This window comes from Lepisosteus platostomus, chromosome 6 (assembly GCF_059453375.1).
Source record: "Lepisosteus platostomus isolate fLepPlt1 chromosome 6, fLepPlt1.hap1, whole genome shotgun sequence".
Classification (NCBI taxonomy): Eukaryota; Metazoa; Chordata; class Actinopteri; order Semionotiformes; family Lepisosteidae; genus Lepisosteus; species Lepisosteus platostomus.
Window position 1 is genome coordinate 6,853,902 of NC_142616.1, and position 19,388 is coordinate 6,873,289.

Below are 19,388 nucleotides of genomic sequence, written 5' to 3' on the forward strand. Positions count from 1 at the left end.
CAACAAACTTGACTGTAACACCCCGGACACAGATGAAGATTCCCTCCTTCCAAAGTTGTGGCAAAAGACCGCGTCCCACTCTGTTGCCCGGGCTGCACGACAGCTGCTGCTCACAGGAGCTGTCCCAGCACGCATCAGCACGGGGGCTTTCACCTGCTCCGTTTCCGACCTGGGTTGGTACACCCCTCTTTAGACAACCTGGTGAGCCCAAGCTCCCCCGGGATCACCATATTGGTGCCGAAGACGCTGCGGACCCCCGATCAACACAGCCCACTGCTGTGCAGAACTCCCGAGCGCAAGCGGTCCCTCGGTCTCAGCCTCCCGGCAGCTTGGATTACAGGCGTGCGCCACCACGCCCGGCGAGAAGCAGCCTCGCTCTTTTTCTCATCTTCGTGTGCTGTGAGCCAAGTCCAGGGGACAGCTCGGTGTTTGAAACGCTAGGATCTCAGGCTGGCAGGTGGCTGCCCCGAAAAATGCGGAAAAAACTGCTGAAAAATGCTTCGTCCTGTCCTGTTGTCGAGCTCGTCCAAAAAGCACCAGCTGGCGGTATTGCTCTCGTAGACTTTCTAGAACGCACGCATTACATCCGTTCTTCTTTGCTTTGACATCACTTGAGCTGAAATGCAAAAAAAGTCACGACACCCGCTCTTCCAGCACTTGGTTCAGGCCCCTCGCTTAAAGTTACGGCGGGCTGTCCTAGAGAGAAGTCGGCGGAGCACGGAGATTTTTCACGAGAAGAAACAGAATTCCACAGTGAAACGATTGCAAGTACTGTACATTACGACATTAAGATGTCTTCTTCCTTTTGAGATTTAAACCACTTTTGGGGGAAATATCATTACGCTGAAGAGTGCGAAATGGGTCGCAAATGTGAATAAACGAAGGCGACTTTCATCCTTTGGAAAACCGTTCACATCTGGCCCTCTCTCCTTTTTTTTACAACGAGTTCTGGCAAACAGCCAGCACCCCCTCTGCGAATGGCTCGTTGGTCTAGGGGTATGATTCTCGCTTCGGGTGCGAGAGGTCCCGGGTTCAAATCCCGGACGAGCCCGTTTTGTGCTCTGACTCGTGCGTAAGAGAGAGGCTTTCCCACTTGTGCTCTGCCCAAGCAAAGCGAACTGCTTCACCGCCGTTCTCGTGTTGCAGGACGCCAGGAAGGCAGGCATTTTACCCGTCCATCCTTGCTTTGACAACACTTGAGCGGATGTCATACGCTCACAATGACAATGTATTAAAGGGTTCAGAGCAGAAGAAAAAAACTACAAAGGAAAAACTAACGACCCACGCAAACAAAAGAAAATCAAAGAGACTAAACAAAAGCAACAAACTTGACTGTAACACCCCGGACACAGATGAAGATTCCCTCCTTCCAAAGTTGTGGCAAAAGACCGCGTCCCACTCTGTTGCCCGGGCTGCACGACAGCTGCTGCTCACAGGAGCTGTCCCAGCACGCATCAGCACGGGGGCTTTCACCTGCTCCGTTTCCGACCTGGGTTGGTACACCCCTCTTTAGACAACCTGGTGAGCCCAAGCTCCCCCGGGATCACCATATTGGTGCCGCAGACGCTGCGGACCCCCGATCAACACAGCCCACTGCTGTGCAGAACTCCCGAGCGCAAGCGGTCCCTCGGTCTCAGCCTCCCGGTAGCTGGGATTACAGGCGTGCGCCACCACGCCCGGCGAGAAGCAGCCTCGCTCTTTTTCTCATCTTCGTGTGCTGTGAGCCAAGTCCAGGGGACAGCTCGGTGTTTGAAACGCTAGGATCTCAGGCTGGCAGGTGGCTGCCCCGAAAAATGCGGAAAAAACTGCTGAAAAATGCTTCGTCCTGTCCTGTTGTCGAGCTCGTCCAAAAAGCACCAGCTGGCGGTATTGCTCTCGTAGACTTTCTAGAACGCACGCATTACATCCGTTCTTCTTTGCTTTGACATCACTTGAGCTGAAATGCAAAAAAAGTCACGACACCCGCTCTTCCAGCACTTGGTTCAGGCCCCTCGCTTAAAGTTACGGCGGGCTGTCCTAGAGAGAAGTCGGCGGAGTACGGAGATTTTTCACGAGAAGAAACAGAATTCCACAGTGAAACGATTGCAAGTACTGTACATTACGACATTAAGATGTCTTCTTCCTTTTGAGATTTAAACCACTTTTGGGGGAAATATCATTACGCTGAAGAGTGCGAAATGGGTCGCAAATGTGAATAAACGAAGGCGACTTTCATCCTTTGGAAAACCGTTCACATCTGGCCCTCTCTCCTTTTTTTTACAACGAGTTCTGGCAAACAGCCAGCACCCCCTCTGCGAATGGCTCGTTGGTCTAGGGGTATGATTCTCGCTTCGGGTGCGAGAGGTCCCGGGTTCAAATCCCGGACGAGCCCGTTTTGTGCTCTGACTCGTGCGTAAGAGAGAGGCTTTCCCACTTGTGCTCTGCCCACGCAAAGCGAACTGCTTCACCGCCGTTCTCGTGTTGCAAGACGCCAGGAAGGCAGGCATTTTACCCGTCCATCCTTGCTTTGACAACACTTGGGCTGATGTCATACAATTCAAAGACAATGTATTAAAGGGTTCAGAGCAGAAGAAAAAAACTACAAAGGAAAAACTAACGACCCACGCAAACAAAAGAAAATCAAAGAGACTAAACAAAAGCAACAAACTTGACTGTAACACCCCGGACACAGATGAAGATTCCCTCCTTCCAAAGTTGTGGCAAAAGACCGCGTCCCACTCTGTTGCCGGGCTGCACGACAGCTGCTGCTCACAGGAGCTGTCCCAGCACGCATCAGCACGGGGGCTTTCACCTGCTCCGTTTCCGACCTGGGTTGGTACACCCCTCTTTAGACAACCTGGTGAGCCCAAGCTCCCCCGGGATCACCATATTGGTGCCGAAGACGCTGCGGACCCCCGATCAACACAGCCCACTGCTGTGCAGAACTCCCGAGCGCAAGCGGTCCCTCGGTCTCAGCCTCCCGGTAGCTTGGATTACAGGCGTGCGCCACCACGCCTGGCGAGAAGCAGCCTCGCTCTTTTTCTCATCTTCGTGTGCTGTGAGCCAAGTCCAGGGGACAGCTCGGTGTTTGAAACGCTAGGATCTCAGGCTGGCAGGTGGCTGCCCCGAAAAATGCGGAAAAAACTGCTGAAAAATGCTTCGTCCTGTCCTGTTGTCGAGCTCGTCCAAAAAGCACCAGCTGGCGGTATTGCTCTCGTAGACTTTCTAGAACGCACGCATTACATCCGTTCTTCTTTGCTTTGACATCACTTGAGCTGAAATGCAAAAAAAGTCACGACACCCGCTCTTCCAGCACTTGGTTCAGGCCCCTCGCTTAAAGTTACGGCGGGCTGTCCTAGAGAGAAGTCGGCGGAGCACGGAGATTTTTCACGAGAAGAAACAGAATTCCACAGTGAAACGATTGCAAGTACTGTACATTACGACATTAAGATGTCTTCTTCCTTTTGAGATTTAAACCACTTTTGGGGGAAATATCATTACGCTGAAGAGTGCGAAATGGGTCGCAAATGTGAATAAACGAAGGCGACTTTCATCCTTTGGAAAACCGTTCACATCTGTCCCTCTCCTTTTTTTTACAACGAGTTCTGGCAAACAGCCAGCACCCCCTCTGCGAATGGCTCGTTGGTCTAGGGGTATGATTCTCGCTTCGGGTGCGAGAGGTCCCGGGTTCAAATCCCGGACGAGCCCGTTTTGTGCTCTGACTCGTGCGTAAGAGAGAGGCTTTCCCACTTGTGCTCTGCCCACGCAAAGCGAACTGCTTCACCGCCGTTCTCGTGTTGCAAGACGCCAGGAAGGCAGGCATTTTACCCGTCCATCCTTGCTTTGACAACACTTGGGCTGATGTCATACAATTCAAAGACAATGTATTAAAGGGTTCAGAGCAGAAGAAAAAAACTACAAAGGAAAAACTAACGACCCACGCAAACAAAAGAAAATCAAAGAGACTAAACAAAAGCAACAAACTTGACTGTAACACCCCGGACACAGATGAAGATTCCCTCCTTCCAAAGTTGTGGCAAAAGACCGCGTCCCACTCTGTTGCCGGGCTGCACGACAGCTGCTGCTCACAGGAGCTGTCCCAGCACGCATCAGCACGGGGGCTTTCACCTGCTCCGTTTCCGACCTGGGTTGGTACACCCCTCTTTAGACAACCTGGTGAGCCCAAGCTCCCCCGGGATCACCATATTGGTGCCGAAGACGCTGCGGACCCCCGATCAACACAGCCCACTGCTGTGCAGAACTCCCGAGCGCAAGCGGTCCCTCGGTCTCAGCCTCCCGGTAGCTTGGATTACAGGCGTGCGCCACCACGCCTGGCGAGAAGCAGCCTCGCTCTTTTTCTCATCTTCGTGTGCTGTGAGCCAAGTCCAGGGGACAGCTCGGTGTTTGAAACGCTAGGATCTCAGGCTGGCAGGTGGCTGCCCCGAAAAATGCGGAAAAAACTGCTGAAAAATGCTTCGTCCTGTCCTGTTGTCGAGCTCGTCCAAAAAGCACCAGCTGGCGGTATTGCTCTCGTAGACTTTCTAGAACGCACGCATTACATCCGTTCTTCTTTGCTTTGACATCACTTGAGCTGAAATGCAAAAAAAGTCACGACACCCGCTCTTCCAGCACTTGGTTCAGGCCCCTCGCTTAAAGTTACGGCGGGCTGTCCTAGAGAGAAGTCGGCGGAGCACGGAGATTTTTCACGAGAAGAAACAGAATTCCACAGTGAAACGATTGCAAGTACTGTACATTACGACATTAAGATGTCTTCTTCCTTTTGAGATTTAAACCACTTTTGGGGGAAATATCATTACGCTGAAGAGTGCGAAATGGGTCGCAAATGTGAATAAACGAAGGCGACTTTCATCCTTTGGAAAACCGTTCACATCTGGCCCTCTCCTTTTTTTTACAACGAGTTCTGGCAAACAGCCAGCACCCCCTCTGCGACTGGCTCGTTGGTCTAGGGGTATGATTCTCGCTTCGGGTGCGAGAGGTCCCGGGTTCAAATCCCGGACGAGCCCGTTTTGTGCTCTGACTCGTGCGTAAGAGAGAGGCTTTCCCACTTGTGCTCTGCCCACGCAAAGCGAACTGCTTCACCGCCGTTCTCGTGTTGCAAGACGCCAGGAAGGCAGGCATTTTACCCGTCCATCCTTGCTTTGACAACACTTGGGCTGATGTCATACAATTCAAAGACAATGTATTAAAGGGTTCAGAGCAGAAGAAAAAAACTACAAAGGAAAAACTAACGACCCACGCAAACAAAAGAAAATCAAAGAGACTAAACAAAAGCAACAAACTTGACTGTAACACCCCGGACACAGATGAAGATTCCCTCCTTCCAAAGTTGTGGCAAAAGACCGCGTCCCACTCTGTTGCCGGGCTGCACGACAGCTGCTGCTCACAGGAGCTGTCCCAGCACGCATCAGCACGGGGGCTTTCACCTGCTCCGTTTCCGACCTGGGTTGGTACACCCCTCTTTAGACAACCTGGTGAGCCCAAGCTCCCCCGGGATCACCATATTGGTGCCGAAGACGCTGCGGACCCCCGATCAACACAGCCCACTGCTGTGCAGAACTCCCGAGCGCAAGCGGTCCCTCGGTCTCAGCCTCCCGGTAGCTTGTATTACAGGCGTGCGCCACCACGCCTGGCGAGAAGCAGCCTCGCTCTTTTTCTCATCTTCGTGTGCTGTGAGCCAAGTCCAGGGGACAGCTCGGTGTTTGAAACGCTAGGATCTCAGGCTGGCAGGTGGCTGCCCCGAAAAATGCGGAAAAAACTGCTGAAAAATGCTTCGTCCTGTCCTGTTGTCGAGCTCGTCCAAAAAGCACCAGCTGGCGGTATTGCTCTCGTAGACTTTCTAGAACGCACGCATTACATCCGTTCTTCTTTGCTTTGACATCACTTGAGCTGAAATGCAAAAAAAGTCACGACACCCGCTCTTCCAGCACTTGGTTCAGGCCCCTCGCTTAAAGTTACGGCGGGCTGTCCTAGAGAGAAGTCGGCGGAGCACGGAGATTTTTCACGAGAAGAAACAGAATTCCACAGTGAAACGATTGCAAGTACTGTACATTACGACATTAAGATGTCTTCTTCCTTTTGAGATTTAAACCACTTTTGGGGGAAATATCATTACGCTGAAGAGTGCGAAATGGGTCGCAAATGTGAATAAACGAAGGCGACTTTCATCCTTTGGAAAACCGTTCACATCTGTCCCTCTCCTTTTTTTTACAACGAGTTCTGGCAAACAGCCAGCACCCCCTCTGCGAATGGCTCGTTGGTCTAGGGGTATGATTCTCGCTTCGGGTGCGAGAGGTCCCGGGTTCAAATCCCGGACGAGCCCGTTTTGTGCTCTGACTCGTGCGTAAGAGAGAGGCTTTCCCACTTGTGCTCTGCCCACGCAAAGCGAACTGCTTCACCGCCGTTCTCGTGTTGCAAGACGCCAGGAAGGCAGGCATTTTACCCGTCCATCCTTGCTTTGACAACACTTGGGCTGATGTCATACAATTCAAAGACAATGTATTAAAGGGTTCAGAGCAGAAGAAAAAAACTACAAAGGAAAAACTAACGACCCACGCAAACAAAAGAAAATCAAAGAGACTAAACAAAAGCAACAAACTTGACTGTAACACCCCGGACACAGATGAAGATTCCCTCCTTCCAAAGTTGTGGCAAAAGACCGCGTCCCACTCTGTTGCCCGGGCTGCACGACAGCTGCTGCTCACAGGAGCTGTCCCAGCACGCATCAGCACGGGGGCTTTCACCTGCTCCGTTTCCGACCTGGGTTGGTACACCCCTCTTTAGACAACCTGGTGAGCCCAAGCTCCCCCGGGATCACCATATTGGTGCCGCAGACGCTGCGGACCCCCGATCAACACAGCCCACTGCTGTGCAGAACTCCCGAGCGCAAGCGGTCCCTCGGTCTCAGCCTCCCGGTAGCTGGGATTACAGGCGTGCGCCACCACGCCCGGCGAGAAGCAGCCTCGCTCTTTTTCTCATCTTCGTGTGCTGTGAGCCAAGTCCAGGGGACAGCTCGGTGTTTGAAACGCTAGGATCTCAGGCTGGCAGGTGGCTGCCCCGAAAAATGCGGAAAAAACTGCTGAAAAATGCTTCGTCCTGTCCTGTTGTCGAGCTCGTCCAAAAAGCACCAGCTGGCGGTATTGCTCTCGTAGACTTTCTAGAACGCACGCATTACATCCGTTCTTCTTTGCTTTGACATCACTTGAGCTGAAATGCAAAAAAAGTCACGACACCCGCTCTTCCAGCACTTGGTTCAGGCCCCTCGCTTAAAGTTACGGCGGGCTGTCCTAGAGAGAAGTCGGCGGAGCACGGAGATTTTTCACGAGAAGAAACAGAATTCCACAGTGAAACGATTGCAAGTACTGTACATTACGACATTAAGATGTCTTCTTCCTTTTGAGATTTAAACCACTTTTGGGGGAAATATCATTACGCTGAAGAGTGCGAAATGGGTCGCAAATGTGAATAAACGAAGGCGACTTTCATCCTTTGGAAAACCGTTCACATCTGGCCCTCTCTCCTTTTTTTTACAACGAGTTCTGGCAAACAGCCAGCACCCCCTCTGCGAATGGCTCGTTGGTCTAGGGGTATGATTCTCGCTTCGGGTGCGAGAGGTCCCGGGTTCAAATCCCGGACGAGCCCGTTTTGTGCTCTGACTCGTGCGTAAGAGAGAGGCTTTCCCACTTGTGCTCTGCCCACGCAAAGCGAACTGCTTCACCGCCGTTCTCGTGTTGCAAGACGCCAGGAAGGCAGGCATTTTACCCGTCCATCCTTGCTTTGACAACACTTGGGCTGATGTCATACAATTCAAAGACAATGTATTAAAGGGTTCAGAGCAGAAGAAAAAAACTACAAAGGAAAAACTAACGACCCACGCAAACAAAAGAAAATCAAAGAGACTAAACAAAAGCAACAAACTTGACTGTAACACCCCGGACACAGATGAAGATTCCCTCCTTCCAAAGTTGTGGCAAAAGACCGCGTCCCACTCTGTTGCCGGGCTGCACGACAGCTGCTGCTCACAGGAGCTGTCCCAGCACGCATCAGCACGGGGGCTTTCACCTGCTCCGTTTCCGACCTGGGTTGGTACACCCCTCTTTAGACAACCTGGTGAGCCCAAGCTCCCCCGGGATCACCATATTGGTGCCGAAGACGCTGCGGACCCCCGATCAACACAGCCCACTGCTGTGCAGAACTCCCGAGCGCAAGCGGTCCCTCGGTCTCAGCCTCCCGGTAGCTTGGATTACAGGCGTGCGCCACCACGCCTGGCGAGAAGCAGCCTCGCTCTTTTTCTCATCTTCGTGTGCTGTGAGCCAAGTCCAGGGGACAGCTCGGTGTTTGAAACGCTAGGATCTCAGGCTGGCAGGTGGCTGCCCCGAAAAATGCGGAAAAAACTGCTGAAAAATGCTTCGTCCTGTCCTGTTGTCGAGCTCGTCCAAAAAGCACCAGCTGGCGGTATTGCTCTCGTAGACTTTCTAGAACGCACGCATTACATCCGTTCTTCTTTGCTTTGACATCACTTGAGCTGAAATGCAAAAAAAGTCACGACACCCGCTCTTCCAGCACTTGGTTCAGGCCCCTCGCTTAAAGTTACGGCGGGCTGTCCTAGAGAGAAGTCGGCGGAGCACGGAGATTTTTCACGAGAAGAAACAGAATTCCACAGTGAAACGATTGCAAGTACTGTACATTACGACATTAAGATGTCTTCTTCCTTTTGAGATTTAAACCACTTTTGGGGGAAATATCATTACGCTGAAGAGTGCGAAATGGGTCGCAAATGTGAATAAACGAAGGCGACTTTCATCCTTTGGAAAACCGTTCACATCTGGCCCTCTCTCCTTTTTTTTACAACGAGTTCTGGCAAACAGCCAGCACCCCCTCTGCGAATGGCTCGTTGGTCTAGGGGTATGATTCTCGCTTCGGGTGCGAGAGGTCCCGGGTTCAAATCCCGGACGAGCCCGTTTTGTGCTCTGACTCGTGCGTAAGAGAGAGGCTTTCCCACTTGTGCTCTGCCCACGCAAAGCGAACTGCTTCACCGCCGTTCTCGTGTTGCAAGACGCCAGGAAGGCAGGCATTTTACCCGTCCATCCTTGCTTTGACAACACTTGGGCTGATGTCATACAATTCAAAGACAATGTATTAAAGGGTTCAGAGCAGAAGAAAAAAACTACAAAGGAAAAACTAACGACCCACGCAAACAAAAGAAAATCAAAGAGACTAAACAAAAGCAACAAACTTGACTGTAACACCCCGGACACAGATGAAGATTCCCTCCTTCCAAAGTTGTGGCAAAAGACCGCGTCCCACTCTGTTGCCCGGGCTGCACGACAGCTGCTGCTCACAGGAGCTGTCCCAGCACGCATCAGCACGGGGGCTTTCACCTGCTCCGTTTCCGACCTGGGTTGGTACACCCCTCTTTAGACAACCTGGTGAGCCCAAGCTCCCCCGGGATCACCATATTGGTGCCGCAGACGCTGCGGACCCCCGATCAACACAGCCCACTGCTGTGCAGAACTCCCGAGCGCAAGCGGTCCCTCGGTCTCAGCCTCCCGGTAGCTGGGATTACAGGCGTGCGCCACCACGCCCGGCGAGAAGCAGCCTCGCTCTTTTTCTCATCTTCGTGTGCTGTGAGCCAAGTCCAGGGGACAGCTCGGTGTTTGAAACGCTAGGATCTCAGGCTGGCAGGTGGCTGCCCCGAAAAATGCGGAAAAAACTGCTGAAAAATGCTTCGTCCTGTCCTGTTGTCGAGCTCGTCCAAAAAGCACCAGCTGGCGGTATTGCTCTCGTAGACTTTCTAGAACGCACGCATTACATCCGTTCTTCTTTGCTTTGACATCACTTGAGCTGAAATGCAAAAAAAGTCACGACACCCGCTCTTCCAGCACTTGGTTCAGGCCCCTCGCTTAAAGTTACGGCGGGCTGTCCTAGAGAGAAGTCGGCGGAGCACGGAGATTTTTCACGAGAAGAAACAGAATTCCACAGTGAAACGATTGCAAGTACTGTACATTACGACATTAAGATGTCTTCTTCCTTTTGAGATTTAAACCACTTTTGGGGGAAATATCATTACGCTGAAGAGTGCGAAATGGGTCGCAAATGTGAATAAACGAAGGCGACTTTCATCCTTTGGAAAACCGTTCACATCTGGCCCTCTCTCCTTTTTTTTACAACGAGTTCTGGCAAACAGCCAGCACCCCCTCTGCGAATGGCTCGTTGGTCTAGGGGTATGATTCTCGCTTCGGGTGCGAGAGGTCCCGGGTTCAAATCCCGGACGAGCCCGTTTTGTGCTCTGACTCGTGCGTAAGAGAGAGGCTTTCCCACTTGTGCTCTGCCCACGCAAAGCGAACTGCTTCACCGCCGTTCTCGTGTTGCAAGACGCCAGGAAGGCAGGCATTTTACCCGTCCATCCTTGCTTTGACAACACTTGGGCTGATGTCATACAATTCAAAGACAATGTATTAAAGGGTTCAGAGCAGAAGAAAAAAACTACAAAGGAAAAACTAACGACCCACGCAAACAAAAGAAAATCAAAGAGACTAAACAAAAGCAACAAACTTGACTGTAACACCCCGGACACAGATGAAGATTCCCTCCTTCCAAAGTTGTGGCAAAAGACCGCGTCCCACTCTGTTGCCGGGCTGCACGACAGCTGCTGCTCACAGGAGCTGTCCCAGCACGCATCAGCACGGGGGCTTTCACCTGCTCCGTTTCCGACCTGGGTTGGTACACCCCTCTTTAGACAACCTGGTGAGCCCAAGCTCCCCCGGGATCACCATATTGGTGCCGAAGACGCTGCGGACCCCCGATCAACACAGCCCACTGCTGTGCAGAACTCCCGAGCGCAAGCGGTCCCTCGGTCTCAGCCTCCCGGTAGCTTGGATTACAGGCGTGCGCCACCACGCCTGGCGAGAAGCAGCCTCGCTCTTTTTCTCATCTTCGTGTGCTGTGAGCCAAGTCCAGGGGACAGCTCGGTGTTTGAAACGCTAGGATCTCAGGCTGGCAGGTGGCTGCCCCGAAAAATGCGGAAAAAACTGCTGAAAAATGCTTCGTCCTGTCCTGTTGTCGAGCTCGTCCAAAAAGCACCAGCTGGCGGTATTGCTCTCGTAGACTTTCTAGAACGCACGCATTACATCCGTTCTTCTTTGCTTTGACATCACTTGAGCTGAAATGCAAAAAAAGTCACGACACCCGCTCTTCCAGCACTTGGTTCAGGCCCCTCGCTTAAAGTTACGGCGGGCTGTCCTAGAGAGAAGTCGGCGGAGCACGGAGATTTTTCACGAGAAGAAACAGAATTCCACAGTGAAACGATTGCAAGTACTGTACATTACGACATTAAGATGTCTTCTTCCTTTTGAGATTTAAACCACTTTTGGGGGAAATATCATTACGCTGAAGAGTGCGAAATGGGTCGCAAATGTGAATAAACGAAGGCGACTTTCATCCTTTGGAAAACCGTTCACATCTGGCCCTCTCTCCTTTTTTTTACAACGAGTTCTGGCAAACAGCCAGCACCCCCTCTGCGAATGGCTCGTTGGTCTAGGGGTATGATTCTCGCTTCGGGTGCGAGAGGTCCCGGGTTCAAATCCCGGACGAGCCCGTTTTGTGCTCTGACTCGTGCGTAAGAGAGAGGCTTTCCCACTTGTGCTCTGCCCACGCAAAGCGAACTGCTTCACCGCCGTTCTCGTGTTGCAAGACGCCAGGAAGGCAGGCATTTTACCCGTCCATCCTTGCTTTGACAACACTTGGGCTGATGTCATACAATTCAAAGACAATGTATTAAAGGGTTCAGAGCAGAAGAAAAAAACTACAAAGGAAAAACTAACGACCCACGCAAACAAAAGAAAATCAAAGAGACTAAACAAAAGCAACAAACTTGACTGTAACACCCCGGACACAGATGAAGATTCCCTCCTTCCAAAGTTGTGGCAAAAGACCGCGTCCCACTCTGTTGCCCGGGCTGCACGACAGCTGCTGCTCACAGGAGCTGTCCCAGCACGCATCAGCACGGGGGCTTTCACCTGCTCCGTTTCCGACCTGGGTTGGTACACCCCTCTTTAGACAACCTGGTGAGCCCAAGCTCCCCCGGGATCACCATATTGGTGCCGCAGACGCTGCGGACCCCCGATCAACACAGCCCACTGCTGTGCAGAACTCCCGAGCGCAAGCGGTCCCTCGGTCTCAGCCTCCCGGTAGCTGGGATTACAGGCGTGCGCCACCACGCCCGGCGAGAAGCAGCCTCGCTCTTTTTCTCATCTTCGTGTGCTGTGAGCCAAGTCCAGGGGACAGCTCGGTGTTTGAAACGCTAGGATCTCAGGCTGGCAGGTGGCTGCCCCGAAAAATGCGGAAAAAACTGCTGAAAAATGCTTCGTCCTGTCCTGTTGTCGAGCTCGTCCAAAAAGCACCAGCTGGCGGTATTGCTCTCGTAGACTTTCTAGAACGCACGCATTACATCCGTTCTTCTTTGCTTTGACATCACTTGAGCTGAAATGCAAAAAAAGTCACGACACCCGCTCTTCCAGCACTTGGTTCAGGCCCCTCGCTTAAAGTTACGGCGGGCTGTCCTAGAGAGAAGTCGGCGGAGCACGGAGATTTTTCACGAGAAGAAACAGAATTCCACAGTGAAACGATTGCAAGTACTGTACATTACGACATTAAGATGTCTTCTTCCTTTTGAGATTTAAACCACTTTTGGGGGAAATATCATTACGCTGAAGAGTGCGAAATGGGTCGCAAATGTGAATAAACGAAGGCGACTTTCATCCTTTGGAAAACCGTTCACATCTGGCCCTCTCTCCTTTTTTTTACAACGAGTTCTGGCAAACAGCCAGCACCCCCTCTGCGAATGGCTCGTTGGTCTAGGGGTATGATTCTCGCTTCGGGTGCGAGAGGTCCCGGGTTCAAATCCCGGACGAGCCCGTTTTGTGCTCTGACTCGTGCGTAAGAGAGAGGCTTTCCCACTTGTGCTCTGCCCACGCAAAGCGAACTGCTTCACCGCCGTTCTCGTGTTGCAAGACGCCAGGAAGGCAGGCATTTTACCCGTCCATCCTTGCTTTGACAACACTTGGGCTGATGTCATACAATTCAAAGACAATGTATTAAAGGGTTCAGAGCAGAAGAAAAAAACTACAAAGGAAAAACTAACGACCCACGCAAACAAAAGAAAATCAAAGAGACTAAACAAAAGCAACAAACTTGACTGTAACACCCCGGACACAGATGAAGATTCCCTCCTTCCAAAGTTGTGGCAAAAGACCGCGTCCCACTCTGTTGCCGGGCTGCACGACAGCTGCTGCTCACAGGAGCTGTCCCAGCACGCATCAGCACGGGGGCTTTCACCTGCTCCGTTTCCGACCTGGGTTGGTACACCCCTCTTTAGACAACCTGGTGAGCCCAAGCTCCCCCGGGATCACCATATTGGTGCCGAAGACGCTGCGGACCCCCGATCAACACAGCCCACTGCTGTGCAGAACTCCCGAGCGCAAGCGGTCCCTCGGTCTCAGCCTCCCGGTAGCTTGGATTACAGGCGTGCGCCACCACGCCTGGCGAGAAGCAGCCTCGCTCTTTTTCTCATCTTCGTGTGCTGTGAGCCAAGTCCAGGGGACAGCTCGGTGTTTGAAACGCTAGGATCTCAGGCTGGCAGGTGGCTGCCCCGAAAAATGCGGAAAAAACTGCTGAAAAATGCTTCGTCCTGTCCTGTTGTCGAGCTCGTCCAAAAAGCACCAGCTGGCGGTATTGCTCTCGTAGACTTTCTAGAACGCACGCATTACATCCGTTCTTCTTTGCTTTGACATCACTTGAGCTGAAATGCAAAAAAAGTCACGACACCCGCTCTTCCAGCACTTGGTTCAGGCCCCTCGCTTAAAGTTACGGCGGGCTGTCCTAGAGAGAAGTCGGCGGAGCACGGAGATTTTTCACGAGAAGAAACAGAATTCCACAGTGAAACGATTGCAAGTACTGTACATTACGACATTAAGATGTCTTCTTCCTTTTGAGATTTAAACCACTTTTGGGGGAAATATCATTACGCTGAAGAGTGCGAAATGGGTCGCAAATGTGAATAAACGAAGGCGACTTTCATCCTTTGGAAAACCGTTCACATCTGGCCCTCTCTCCTTTTTTTTACAACGAGTTCTGGCAAACAGCCAGCACCCCCTCTGCGAATGGCTCGTTGGTCTAGGGGTATGATTCTCGCTTCGGGTGCGAGAGGTCCCGGGTTCAAATCCCGGACGAGCCCGTTTTGTGCTCTGACTCGTGCGTAAGAGAGAGGCTTTCCCACTTGTGCTCTGCCCACGCAAAGCGAACTGCTTCACCGCCGTTCTCGTGTTGCAAGACGCCAGGAAGGCAGGCATTTTACCCGTCCATCCTTGCTTTGACAACACTTGGGCTGATGTCATACAATTCAAAGACAATGTATTAAAGGGTTCAGAGCAGAAGAAAAAAACTACAAAGGAAAAACTAACGACCCACGCAAACAAAAGAAAATCAAAGAGACTAAACAAAAGCAACAAACTTGACTGTAACACCCCGGACACAGATGAAGATTCCCTCCTTCCAAAGTTGTGGCAAAAGACCGCGTCCCACTCTGTTGCCCGGGCTGCACGACAGCTGCTGCTCACAGGAGCTGTCCCAGCACGCATCAGCACGGGGGCTTTCACCTGCTCCGTTTCCGACCTGGGTTGGTACACCCCTCTTTAGACAACCTGGTGAGCCCAAGCTCCCCCGGGATCACCATATTGGTGCCGCAGACGCTGCGGACCCCCGATCAACACAGCCCACTGCTGTGCAGAACTCCCGAGCGCAAGCGGTCCCTCGGTCTCAGCCTCCCGGTAGCTGGGATTACAGGCGTGCGCCACCACGCCCGGCGAGAAGCAGCCTCGCTCTTTTTCTCATCTTCGTGTGCTGTGAGCCAAGTCCAGGGGACAGCTCGGTGTTTGAAACGCTAGGATCTCAGGCTGGCAGGTGGCTGCCCCGAAAAATGCGGAAAAAACTGCTGAAAAATGCTTCGTCCTGTCCTGTTGTCGAGCTCGTCCAAAAAGCACCAGCTGGCGGTATTGCTCTCGTAGACTTTCTAGAACGCACGCATTACATCCGTTCTTCTTTGCTTTGACATCACTTGAGCTGAAATGCAAAAAAAGTCACGACACCCGCTCTTCCAGCACTTGGTTCAGGCCCCTCGCTTAAAGTTACGGCGGGCTGTCCTAGAGAGAAGTCGGCGGAGCACGGAGATTTTTCACGAGAAGAAACAGAATTCCACAGTGAAACGATTGCAAGTACTGTACATTACGACATTAAGATGTCTTCTTCCTTTTGAGATTTAAACCACTTTTGGGGGAAATATCATTACGCTGAAGAGTGCGAAATGGGTCGCAAATGTGAATAAACGAAGGCGACTTTCATCCTTTGGAAAACCGTTCACATCTGGCCCTCTCTCCTTTTTTTTACAACGAGTTCTGGCAAACAGCCAGCACCCCCTCTGCGAATGGCTCGTTGGTCTAGGGGTATGATTCTCGCTTCGGGTGCGAGAGGTCCCGGGTTCAAATCCCGGACGAGCCCGTTTTGTGCTCTGACTCGTGCGTAAGAGAGAGGCTTTCCCACTTGTGCTCTGCCCACGCAAAGCGAACTGCTTCACCGCCGTTCTCGTGTTGCAAGACGCCAGGAAGGCAGGCATTTTACCCGTCCATCCTTGCTTTGACAACACTTGGGCTGATGTCATACAATTCAAAGACAATGTATTAAAGGGTTCAGAGCAGAAGAAAAAAACTACAAAGGAAAAACTAACGACCCACGCAAACAAAAGAAAATCAAAGAGACTAAACAAAAGCAACAAACTTGACTGTAACACCCCGGACACAGATGAAGATTCCCTCCTTCCAAAGTTGTGGCAAAAGACCGCGTCCCACTCTGTTGCCGGGCTGCACGACAGCTGCTGCTCACAGGAGCTGTCCCAGCACGCATCAGCACGGGGGCTTTCACCTGCTCCGTTTCCGACCTGGGTTGGTACACCCCTCTTTAGACAACCTGGTGAGCCCAAGCTCCCCCGGGATCACCATATTGGTGCCGAAGACGCTGCGGACCCCCGATCAACACAGCCCACTGCTGTGCAGAACTCCCGAGCGCAAGCGGTCCCTCGGTCTCAGCCTCCCGGTAGCTTGGATTACAGGCGTGCGCCACCACGCCTGGCGAGAAACAGCCTCGCTCTTTTTCTCATCTTCGTGTGCTGTGAGCCAAGTCCAGGGGACAGCTCGGTGTTTGAAACGCTAGGATCTCAGGCTGGCAGGTGGCTGCCCCGAAAAATGCGGAAAAAACTGCTGAAAAATGCTTCGTCCTGTCCTGTTGTCGAGCTCGTCCAAAAAGCACCAGCTGGCGGTATTGCTCTCGTAGACTTTCTAGAACGCACGCATTACATCCGTTCTTCTTTGCTTTGACATCACTTGAGCTGAAATGCAAAAAAAGTCACGACACCCGCTCTTCCAGCACTTGGTTCAGGCCCCTCGCTTAAAGTTACGGCGGGCTGTCCTAGAGAGAAGTCGGCGGAGCACGGAGATTTTTCACGAGAAGAAACAGAATTCCACAGTGAAACGATTGCAAGTACTGTACATTACGACATTAAGATGTCTTCTTCCTTTTGAGATTTAAACCACTTTTGGGGGAAATATCATTACGCTGAAGAGTGCGAAATGGGTCGCAAATGTGAATAAACGAAGGCGACTTTCATCCTTTGGAAAACCGTTCACATCTGGCCCTCTCTCCTTTTTTTTACAACGAGTTCTGGCAAACAGCCAGCACCCCCTCTGCGAATGGCTCGTTGGTCTAGGGGTATGATTCTCGCTTCGGGTGCGAGAGGTCCCGGGTTCAAATCCCGGACGAGCCCGTTTTGTGCTCTGACTCGTGCGTAAGAGAGAGGCTTTCCCACTTGTGCTCTGCCCACGCAAAGCGAACTGCTTCACCGCCGTTCTCGTGTTGCAAGACGCCAGGAAGGCAGGCATTTTACCCGTCCATCCTTGCTTTGACAACACTTGGGCTGATGTCATACAATTCAAAGACAATGTATTAAAGGGTTCAGAGCAGAAGAAAAAAACTACAAAGGAAAAACTAACGACCCACGCAAACAAAAGAAAATCAAAGAGACTAAACAAAAGCAACAAACTTGACTGTAACACCCCGGACACAGATGAAGATTCCCTCCTTCCAAAGTTGTGGCAAAAGACCGCGTCCCACTCTGTTGCCGGGCTGCACGACAGCTGCTGCTCACAGGAGCTGTCCCAGCACGCATCAGCACGGGGGCTTTCACCTGCTCCGTTTCCGACCTGGGTTGGTACACCCCTCTTTAGACAACCTGGTGAGCCCAAGCTCCCCCGGGATCACCATATTGGTGCCGAAGACGCTGCGGACCCCCGATCAACACAGCCCACTGCTGTGCAGAACTCCCGAGCGCAAGCGGTCCCTCGGTCTCAGCCTCCCGGTAGCTTGGATTACAGGCGTGCGCCACCACGCCTGGCGAGAAACAGCCTCGCTCTTTTTCTCATCTTCGTGTGCTGTGAGCCAAGTCCAGGGGACAGCTCGGTGTTTGAAACGCTAGGATCTCAGGCTGGCAGGTGGCTGCCCCGAAAAATGCGGAAAAAACTGCTGAAAAATGCTTCGTCCTGTCCTGTTGTCGAGCTCGTCCAAAAAGCACCAGCTGGCGGTATTGCTCTCGTAGACTTTCTAGAACGCACGCATTACATCCGTTCTTCTTTGCTTTGACATCACTTGAGCTGAAATGCAAAAAAAGTCACGACACCCGCTCTTCCAGCACTTGGTTCAGGCCCCTCGCTTAAAGTTACGGCGGGCTGTCCTAGAGAGAAGTCGGCGGAGCACGGAGATTTTTCACGAGAAGAAACAGAATTCCACAGTGAAACGATTGCAAGTACTGTACATTACGACATTAAGATGTCTTCTTCCTTTTGAGATTTAAACCACTTTTGGGGGAAATATCATTACGCTGAAGAGTGCGAAATGGGTCGCAAATGTGAATAAACGAAGGCGACTTTCATCCTTTGGAAAACCGTTCACATCTGTCCCTCTCCTTTTTTTTACAACGAGTTCTGGCAAACAGCCAGCACCCCCTCTGCGAATGGCTCGTTGGTCTAGGGGTATGATTCTCGCTTCGGGTGCGAGAGGTCCCGGGTTCAAATCCCGGACGAGCCCGTTTTGTGCTCTGACTCGTGCGTAAGAGAGAGGCTTTCCCACTTGTGCTCTGCCCACGCAAAGCGAACTGCTTCACCGCCGTTCTCGTGTTGCAAGACGCCAGGAAGGCAGGCATTTTACCCGTCCATCCTTGCTTTGACAACACTTGGGCTGATGTCATACAATTCAAAGACAATGTATTAAAGGGTTCAGAGCAGAAGAAAAAAACTACAAAGGAAAAACTAACGACCCACGCAAACAAAAGAAAATCAAAGAGACTAAACAAAAGCAACAAACTTGACTGTAACACCCCGGACACAGATGAAGATTCCCTCCTTCCAAAGTTGTGGCAAAAGACCGCGTCCCACTCTGTTGCCCGGGCTGCACGACAGCTGCTGCTCACAGGAGCTGTCCCAGCACGCATCAGCACGGGGGCTTTCACCTGCTCCGTTTCCGACCTGGGTTGGTACACCCCTCTTTAGACAACCTGGTGAGCCCAAGCTCCCCCGGGATCACCATATTGGTGCCGAAGACGCTGCGGACCCCCGATCAACACAGCCCACTACTGTGCAGAACTCCCGAGCGCAAGCGGTCCCTCGGTCTCAGCCTCCCGGCAGCTGGGATTACAGGCGTGCGCCACCACGCCCGGCGAGAAGCAGCCTCGCTCTTTTTCTCATCTTCGTGTGCTGTGAGCCAAGTCCAGGGGACAGCTCGGTGTTTGAAACGCTAGGATCTCAGGCTGGCAGGTGGCTGCCCCGAAAAATGCGGAAAAAACTGCTGAAAAATGCTTCGTCCTGTCCTGTTGTCGAGCTCGTCCAAAAAGCACCAGCTGGCGGTATTGCTCTCGTAGACTTTCTAGAACGCACGCATTACATCCGTTCTTCTTTGCTTTGAAATCACTTGAGCCAAAATGCAAAAAAAGTCACGACACCCGCTCTTCCAGCACTTGGTTCAGGCCCCTCGCTTAAAGTTACGGCGGGCTGTCCTAGAGAGAAGTCGGCGGAGCACGGAGATTTTTCACGAGAAGAAACAGAATTCCACAGTGAAACGATTGCAAGTACTGTACATTACGACATTAAGATGTCTTCTTCCTTTTGAGATTTAAACCACTTTTGGGGGAAATATCATTACGCTGAAGAGTGCGAAATGGGTCGCAAATGTGAATAAACGAAGGCGACTTTCATCCTTTGGAAAACCGTTCACATCTGTCCCTCTCCTTTTTTTTA

General features: G+C 51.9%; 29 non-coding genes across 29 annotated transcripts; 14 read left to right on the forward strand and 15 right to left on the reverse strand.

The window, feature by feature from the left end:
- Positions 1–62: 62 nt before the first annotated feature.
- LOC148659899 (signal recognition particle RNA) lies at positions 63–361 on the reverse strand. The gene has a single exon (XR_015939866.1).
- Positions 362–979: 618 nt separating this feature from the next.
- On the forward strand, positions 980–1,051 carry trnap-cgg (transfer RNA proline (anticodon CGG)). The gene has a single exon. It is a non-coding gene; the product is annotated as a tRNA-Pro (tRNA).
- A 331-nt stretch (positions 1,052–1,382) lies between these two features.
- LOC148659901 (signal recognition particle RNA) lies at positions 1,383–1,681 on the reverse strand. The gene has a single exon (XR_015939891.1).
- Positions 1,682–2,299: 618 nt separating this feature from the next.
- Positions 2,300–2,371, forward strand: trnap-cgg (transfer RNA proline (anticodon CGG)). Its single transcript has one exon. It is a non-coding gene; the product is annotated as a tRNA-Pro (tRNA).
- A 330-nt stretch (positions 2,372–2,701) lies between these two features.
- Positions 2,702–2,999, reverse strand: LOC148659903 (signal recognition particle RNA). The gene has a single exon (XR_015939899.1).
- Positions 3,000–3,615: 616 nt separating this feature from the next.
- Positions 3,616–3,687, forward strand: trnap-cgg (transfer RNA proline (anticodon CGG)). Its single transcript has one exon. It is a non-coding gene; the product is annotated as a tRNA-Pro (tRNA).
- A 330-nt stretch (positions 3,688–4,017) lies between these two features.
- LOC148659905 (signal recognition particle RNA) lies at positions 4,018–4,315 on the reverse strand. Its single transcript, XR_015939900.1, has one exon.
- Positions 4,316–4,931: 616 nt separating this feature from the next.
- trnap-cgg (transfer RNA proline (anticodon CGG)) lies at positions 4,932–5,003 on the forward strand. Its single transcript has one exon. It is a non-coding gene; the product is annotated as a tRNA-Pro (tRNA).
- A 330-nt stretch (positions 5,004–5,333) lies between these two features.
- Positions 5,334–5,631, reverse strand: LOC148659907 (signal recognition particle RNA). The gene has a single exon (XR_015939912.1).
- A 616-nt stretch (positions 5,632–6,247) lies between these two features.
- trnap-cgg (transfer RNA proline (anticodon CGG)) lies at positions 6,248–6,319 on the forward strand. Its single transcript has one exon. It is a non-coding gene; the product is annotated as a tRNA-Pro (tRNA).
- A 330-nt stretch (positions 6,320–6,649) lies between these two features.
- LOC148659909 (signal recognition particle RNA) lies at positions 6,650–6,948 on the reverse strand. The gene has a single exon (XR_015939892.1).
- A 618-nt stretch (positions 6,949–7,566) lies between these two features.
- trnap-cgg (transfer RNA proline (anticodon CGG)) lies at positions 7,567–7,638 on the forward strand. Its single transcript has one exon. It is a non-coding gene; the product is annotated as a tRNA-Pro (tRNA).
- A 330-nt stretch (positions 7,639–7,968) lies between these two features.
- Positions 7,969–8,266, reverse strand: LOC148659911 (signal recognition particle RNA). The gene has a single exon (XR_015939901.1).
- A 618-nt stretch (positions 8,267–8,884) lies between these two features.
- Positions 8,885–8,956, forward strand: trnap-cgg (transfer RNA proline (anticodon CGG)). The gene has a single exon. It is a non-coding gene; the product is annotated as a tRNA-Pro (tRNA).
- A 330-nt stretch (positions 8,957–9,286) lies between these two features.
- Positions 9,287–9,585, reverse strand: LOC148659913 (signal recognition particle RNA). Its single transcript, XR_015939893.1, has one exon.
- Positions 9,586–10,203: 618 nt separating this feature from the next.
- Positions 10,204–10,275, forward strand: trnap-cgg (transfer RNA proline (anticodon CGG)). The gene has a single exon. It is a non-coding gene; the product is annotated as a tRNA-Pro (tRNA).
- Positions 10,276–10,605: 330 nt separating this feature from the next.
- On the reverse strand, positions 10,606–10,903 carry LOC148659915 (signal recognition particle RNA). The gene has a single exon (XR_015939902.1).
- A 618-nt stretch (positions 10,904–11,521) lies between these two features.
- On the forward strand, positions 11,522–11,593 carry trnap-cgg (transfer RNA proline (anticodon CGG)). The gene has a single exon. It is a non-coding gene; the product is annotated as a tRNA-Pro (tRNA).
- A 330-nt stretch (positions 11,594–11,923) lies between these two features.
- On the reverse strand, positions 11,924–12,222 carry LOC148659917 (signal recognition particle RNA). Its single transcript, XR_015939894.1, has one exon.
- A 618-nt stretch (positions 12,223–12,840) lies between these two features.
- On the forward strand, positions 12,841–12,912 carry trnap-cgg (transfer RNA proline (anticodon CGG)). The gene has a single exon. It is a non-coding gene; the product is annotated as a tRNA-Pro (tRNA).
- Positions 12,913–13,242: 330 nt separating this feature from the next.
- On the reverse strand, positions 13,243–13,540 carry LOC148659919 (signal recognition particle RNA). The gene has a single exon (XR_015939903.1).
- Positions 13,541–14,158: 618 nt separating this feature from the next.
- On the forward strand, positions 14,159–14,230 carry trnap-cgg (transfer RNA proline (anticodon CGG)). The gene has a single exon. It is a non-coding gene; the product is annotated as a tRNA-Pro (tRNA).
- Positions 14,231–14,560: 330 nt separating this feature from the next.
- On the reverse strand, positions 14,561–14,859 carry LOC148659921 (signal recognition particle RNA). Its single transcript, XR_015939895.1, has one exon.
- A 618-nt stretch (positions 14,860–15,477) lies between these two features.
- Positions 15,478–15,549, forward strand: trnap-cgg (transfer RNA proline (anticodon CGG)). Its single transcript has one exon. It is a non-coding gene; the product is annotated as a tRNA-Pro (tRNA).
- A 330-nt stretch (positions 15,550–15,879) lies between these two features.
- On the reverse strand, positions 15,880–16,177 carry LOC148659923 (signal recognition particle RNA). Its single transcript, XR_015939904.1, has one exon.
- Positions 16,178–16,795: 618 nt separating this feature from the next.
- On the forward strand, positions 16,796–16,867 carry trnap-cgg (transfer RNA proline (anticodon CGG)). The gene has a single exon. It is a non-coding gene; the product is annotated as a tRNA-Pro (tRNA).
- Positions 16,868–17,197: 330 nt separating this feature from the next.
- Positions 17,198–17,495, reverse strand: LOC148659925 (signal recognition particle RNA). The gene has a single exon (XR_015939905.1).
- Positions 17,496–18,111: 616 nt separating this feature from the next.
- On the forward strand, positions 18,112–18,183 carry trnap-cgg (transfer RNA proline (anticodon CGG)). Its single transcript has one exon. It is a non-coding gene; the product is annotated as a tRNA-Pro (tRNA).
- Positions 18,184–18,513: 330 nt separating this feature from the next.
- LOC148659927 (signal recognition particle RNA) lies at positions 18,514–18,812 on the reverse strand. Its single transcript, XR_015939886.1, has one exon.
- Positions 18,813–19,388: the final 576 nt, after the last annotated feature.